Source organism: Andrographis paniculata, unplaced genomic scaffold (genome assembly GCF_009805555.1).
Source record: "Andrographis paniculata isolate CXL003 unplaced genomic scaffold, ASM980555v1 Contig22END, whole genome shotgun sequence".
Taxonomy (NCBI): domain Eukaryota; kingdom Viridiplantae; phylum Streptophyta; class Magnoliopsida; order Lamiales; family Acanthaceae; genus Andrographis; species Andrographis paniculata.
In genome coordinates this window covers 818,378-825,342 of record NW_026137513.1, presented here as the reverse complement: position 1 = coordinate 825,342, position 6,965 = coordinate 818,378, and positions in this window count along the sequence as shown.

The following is a 6,965-nucleotide window of genomic DNA, read 5'->3' as shown; positions in this document are numbered from 1 at the left end:
CGCCATTCCTCAATCGCCGTTTGGAAGTTCGCAATCTATATATAACAATACCCCTTATGTGGAACTGCATCTGCTACTGCAACCAGTTACCGCAACACATTGTTTGCCACAAAACTCTTCACCTTCACTACTGGCTTTTGCTGTCTGTCAATCTCTGCAACTCCAAATCATGGTAAATCAATACATACCTGCACTTCCCTTCGACGGATCAGTTCCAGAAACAGCGTTTGGTGCGACGAAAATGCTTACTCCTACTATTCACCCATACTGCACCACTCCAGAAGACTCCAACCGAATGAGAGAGGTCTTGGAGGCAGGAAACTCACTCTTTGTCAATAATCCCAACTACAACGCTATCAGTCTCCATGACAATATCAAAACGCACCTGACAGATCCCAAAGATCCCTACCGCACCTGGTACAAAAGGGTAGCAGAACGTTTTTGAGATCAATGGAAACACCAACAAATCGATCAGGCAATACTGCTATCCACTCTCCCATGTCATTTACATGAGAAAGTTCTTTTAGCGATGTCGGCGTTCTGGCACTCAGAGATGGGCGCCTTCCTCCTTCCTACAACCCCCATCGGCCCCACACTCATGGATGTGGCCATGATCGCACATCTTCCAATTGTGGGTAAGGACCCTGTAATGGGTGCCCTAGATGGGCAAGAGCCCAGCGCAGACCATTTGGCTGGTCTCTGGCTGACGTAAAGGAATGGGGCTGGACCAAATTTTTAAACGATCAGCAAGGAGCAAACGGGACCCCTGTGACCGACCGTGAGCATACTACTTTCCTGCTCTTTTGGCTCTGTAAGTACGTCATAATTTCCCCTTCAAAATGCGTCATTCCTTCTCATCTCAACTTGGCCATACATATAGTCTCAGGTCGTTTATTTTCTCTGGGTACTCTCTTCTTTGCCAATCTTTTTGAAGGACTATCCAGGGTTAGCACCCACCTTACAAATAAGGATGGCAAAAAATTAGATACCGCCGCGTCGGGCCCTTTTTGGTTCTTGGAATTGTGGTTCCGTCTCTATTTCCCAGAAGCTTTCCAGCTTGGTCATCCCCCTGTTGCTCCAACTCCTGACAAGTCTTTAGGAATAGCCCTTAACCAACTTTTTTTGGGTCGCAACAACCTTCAAGCATCCGACCCTATCATAACTGCCATTCTAGCCGATGACCGGAGTAACTCCCGATTTTACATGTACATAAAGTATGTCGGTTATGCGTCTGACCTGTTCTGGCCATTCCCTATATCTTCACCTTTGTCCGAACCGGACCCGCTTCCTCACCCTACTTACTCCTTCGCCTGGGATGCTGCTCTTAAACCCAGATCTTCGTTTGTCAGTAAGAAAATCGACAAGAAAGGCCACAAGGCGTTTTATACCTTCAGTTATCAACCTCAATTTTTGGCACGCCAATTTGGATGCCAACAAGGTTTACCTAGCCCCATCGCCTGCCCACATATAATAATCCAAGGCCCGGACGGGAGAGTTATCCCTGAATTGATTTCTCCTTACCTATCCCAATTAACCAATTACATAACTTCTAATTCCTATATTCCCTTCCGCTCTTATCTAGAATCTGTTGAGTCCTTATGTGAATGGTGGTCGGTCACCTGGGCCTTAATTGCTCCTGACAAAGACTGTCTGCTGGGCATTCTTCTACCCCAGCCTATGTTAGTATTAGGGGCGGCCCCATTGACCAACACCCGAAGGAAAATAATCGCCCCAGGCACCGGATCAGGCGCCCCACAAAGAAAAAGAAGAGCTTCTCAAATTCAAACTATCCCATTGCCTGAAGAAAATCAACAAACTTCAAAAGACCGTTCATCAGGTCGGGCGCCTGAAAAGACCCGATCTCATCCAGGTATGTTCCCATAGTCCTAACTTAATCTGATTTTTCCTTAACATTTTATAAGTCACCATTCTTAAATTCAGGTCCGACCCCGACCAGGGCGTCCGTCCAGGCTGCTTCAAACCTAAATAAATCACCAGAGTCACCAACCGACCAACTTCACGAACCTGAACCCCCGACCAAACGCCGGACCTCATTGGAAGCGCCTTCACCAGCCGAACTGGCACCAACAAGGGCTTCATCTGACAGTGAGGCGATTGCCACCCAGATGGGCATATTGTCTTATGTTGCTTCAAACCCATCTCTTCCTAACGTGGAGCCAATGGCCACGCCTCCATCCGCCTCTGGTGCGGTCGCCTCCGCTGCGGTCGCCTCTGCTGCAATTTCTCTCGAGGCGGTCGCCCCAATTGACAGAGATGTCTCTGATGCGGCTGTTCGTATTGCTCCCAACGAACCGGCTGCAGCCGACCTGGGGGTAGCCGACCTAAGGGCAGCTGACCTAAGGGCAGCAGACCCTCCTCCAGAAGCAGACAGACAGGAAGAAGAACCCGCAGCTGTTCAACCGAGGGGTCTTCTATAAGAATTGCAAGAAGCCCCCTCCTCTGAATCAGAGACCTCTGTCAACTTGGTAAAACTCTAAATTCCTTTCTCCAAACTAAGAGCCAATATTCACCTGTTTCCATCATGCAGGGACCCCGATCAATACCACAGCATCCATTTGAAGCAGTCGATGAGTCGGCCATTGAAATACCAGTCGCCCATCCTTCCAGACCTATAACAATCCTGGCACCTTCTGCGACCACGATCCGTCCAGAAGTAAGTACAACTTTCACAACTAATTCTCGATATTTGTGCTTCATGTAATCTGAAATAAACATCCATTCTTCCAAGGATGTCCTGATTTAGCCCATTTGTCGGTTGTTCCAATTCCGACGGATGTCCGAACTATAATTGCACAGGCTGTTGATCAACCTTTCCCAGACCTGGGATCAGACTTGCTTGATGGTCTTCTTCAAGCCATTGGTGGCCTTCTATTTCAAATTTCTCCAGAATTGGTTGCTACCCCCATTCTTCACCGGCTGATGGAGTGACTGTCTGAATTTCGAAATGACATCTTATTCACTCAACTCCTGTCAGTCAGAACACCCTTACCCAACTTGGATCAAATACGTTTGGAGGCTTCCTTGACTAAAACCAAGGAATCAATTCAAGAAGCGACTGGAAGACTGGAAGGCCTCTCTAACGCCAAAACACAAATAGAAGAATCAATTCAACAGAAGAAGGCAAAATTGAGAGCACTTCATCAAGAAAAATCTATCTTGGAAGGCCACATAAGCGACGAGCAACACCTGATTGAGCGGTACAAGAAAAATGAAGCCGACTTGGACCAAGAATTAAAGATTCACGCCCGATCCCAACTTATAAGACGATACCAGTCGGCTGCTAACAACAGACGACTCTCCAGGACAGAAGATAAATGGTCCCAGACGACTCTTCTGTAAAATTTTGGAAACCTTGACTTAGTAAATAAATTTTTCTCCTATTGTTAAGGATCACTTTCCAAAACTCCGACCCTCCAGGGAACAGATCCAACTCATCTCTTTTTTAAACACTTGCAGTCCCTTGCAAATCAACAAACAAATGCTTAACCACAAACTGAAATTTGGGCACGCCTGAAATATTTATTAAAATGCCACACAATTGTCCTTATGTTCCTGTAAACAATTGGCAAGGTGTTATTCAACCCTTCTTCGTGGGTAATCATCCAATTGGAGGCCATGCCGGGGACTTGTTATGTATACTTAAACAATTGGATTTCAAATTCAGATTTTCCAAACGAGGTAGAAAAACCATTCATCGTGTTATTCGCCTGATGGAAAACATGCTAGAAGGATATGAGACTCTTTGGGATATACAGAATCGCCTTCCTGACATTGATCATCATATGGACTTGTTTGAACACCATGTGACAGCCATACTCCCAGACCTTGGCTGGGATCATACATTCTCCAACCAGCGTGCAGTCTTTTCGAGATTACGCACTCTTGTTGATCGTGAGCGTCAAGCCGTGACAGACATGAAAGCTCGCACCGACTATGATCTAGAGAAGATGCAAGATCAATGGGAAAAGTACCGACCTGACTTAGAGGACCTTATCAATGAAGAACCAGAACTAATCCATAATCACTGGAATGAAGATTCTGACTCCGAAGAAAGGAATTCTCTGCATGACTCGACATCTGAATGAGTGAACCCTTTTTGGGTTCGAACCTCTAATAATCGGGTTCCAAATGAAAATTATTGTTTCATGCTTTCTTGTTATCTGAAAAGGCAGGAAAATACCTCTTCAGATATTTAGCATTAATACAATCATGTACCCTTTTACCTTCTTGATTTATGATAATAAAGGTACCATTTCCGATCTCCTTTTGAACTATAAATGGTCATTCCTAATTCGGAGACCACTTCCCTAATTGATCAATCTTTTTATATGTAGAAAGGATAGTTTTCTAAACCAGATCTCATTCTTTGAATGTTCTATAAAAAACTTTCCTTCCATAAGTCTTAGCCCTGATTTCACTTTGTTTCACAATCTGATCTATTGCATGGAGTCGATTGACATCCAAATTTTCCAATTGCTGCAACATAATTTGTTGATATTCCTCAGTAAACTCATCAGTAGTAAGGTTTGTACGTCCAGATGACACTTGAATTTTGGTTGGCAATACAACATCTTGTCCAAAGGTGAGCTGATATGGTGAAAACCCCCTGTGGCAGAATTTCTGTTATTACTATATGCCCTTAAAGCTCGAGGTAACAACAAATGCCATTTTCTTGGGTTCCCTTCAATCATTTTTTTTATAATTCCAATAATAATCTTATTAGCTGTCTCTGCCTGCCCATTAGCTTGGGGATAATAAGGCAAAGAATGGTTCAGATGAATACCAAACTCTGCCAAGAAATTTAAAAACTTCTCCCCAGTAAAGACCAAACCTTGGTCGGTTTTTATTGAATGAGGAATACCATACCTATAGATGATGTGATTCAGCACAAAGTCTATCACTTCTTTCTGGTCCACATTTTTCAAAGCAATCGCCTCGATCCATTTGGTAAAGTAATATGTTGCAACCAAAATAAAGCGATGATTTTTGGATGATGGAGGATGTATTTTACCAATGATATCCATAGCCCAAGATTTAAAGGGCCATGGTTTTACCATAGCTTGCAATTCCGTGACTGGCAAGTGATTCAACTGCCCATGCTTCTGGCATTCTTGGCAACCTTTGGTGAATTGTATAATATCTTCGAAAATCTTTGGCCAAAAGAAACCCAAACGATGAATAGCCCATCTCATATTCAAATCTGCCCGATGAGCTCCAAAAATACCACTGCGTACTTCTATCATGACCTCCAAAGCCTGTTTGGACCCCAAACATTTCAAAAGTTATCCTTCGAATGTCCTTTTGTATAATACTCCTTCTATCAACTGGAATCGCAATGCTTTCAGCCGTATTCCAATCGGTACATTCGCTCCTGGGTCTTGCAGATACATGATAATTTCTGTTCTCCAGTCAGTTCCAGCTTCTGCTTCAGAGCTGGCCTCTGCACATATATCCTTTGGGATTCCCTTACAAGCTTTTTGAGCTAAGTCGTCTGCAAATTGATTTTCCTATCTAGGGATGAACTCAATTATCACTTCGGAGATCTTTGATAGCAACCGACCTACAATATCCCTGTATCTGCATAGATGGGATAATTGCAAACATATTGTTTGTTTACTTGGTTAATACCAATTGAGAATCCCCTCTTATAATCACGGATTGAACTTTTCTGGCTATTAAAGCTTCCAATCCCAAGATTAAAGCCTCATACTCCGCTGAATTATGGGTCATGGCTTCTAATTGCAGCTGCAACTTGACCATTTGACCATCTGGTCCTTCCAACAAAACACCTGCACCCGATCTGTTTCCTGAAGTAGAACCATCAAAAAACATTAACCAATTTCGGGCACTTACATAAGACATGTATCCGGTCGGTTCCCGCTCATAACCTGCGAAGTCTGCCAAAAAATCTGCTATTGCTTAGCCTTTCACCGCCCTCAAAGGAGAATGATACAAATCGAAAGGAGCTAATTTAATGGCCCACTTCATAAGTCTGCCCTGCATAGTAGGTCTTTGCAAAATTAACTTGGTGAGATCAATCCTTGAAATAACCTCAATTCTCCTAGGCAACATATAATGCTCAAGTTTGGTGCATGCGAACACCAAAGAATAACACATTTTTTCTGGCATAGTATAATTTAATTCTGGTCCTATAAGAGTCTTGCTCAAGTAGTAAATTGTCCTCTCCTTTCCATCATCTCCATCTTGTGCTAATAAACAACTGACCATTTCATACGTATTTGCCAAATAAAGTTTGAGGGGCCGACCTTCTTTGGGAGGCATCAACACAGGTGGTTGAGCCAATGCTTGCTTTATAGCTTCTAAAGATGTCTGTTGGTCTGGTCCCCACTCAAAAGCACTTCCTCCAGCCTTCAATAATTTCGTGATTGGTTTGACCTTGCCAGCAGCATTGGAAATGAACCGTCTGAGATAATTTACCTTCCCCGAAAGACTTTGTATTTCCTTAACCGTCTTGGGTGGTCGGCTAGCAATAATTGCTTTGGCTTTATTAGCATCAATCTCAATTCCCCTCTCATTAACCAAAAATCCCAATAAGCTCCCGGCTGAGATACCGAGAGCACACTTAGTCGGATTTATCTTCAACTTGTACTTCTTCATCCGACTGAAAGCATCTTTAAGATCCCTTAAATGTTCCTCAAAAGTGGAAGATTTGACGATAACATCATATATATATACCTCCATAGAGTTACCAATGAGATCATGAAAGATTGAATTCATGGCCCTCTGATAAGTCGCCCCTGCATTCTTCAAACCAAAAGGCATAACCGTCCACTCATAAATACCTAAAGCTCCTGGACATCTGAATGTTTTTTTATAAATGTCTTCTTCTGCCAAAAAGATTTGGTTATACCCTGCATAACCATCCATCAAACTGAGAATTTTGTGTCTTGCCGCTGAGTCAATTAACATGTCAGCCATAGGCA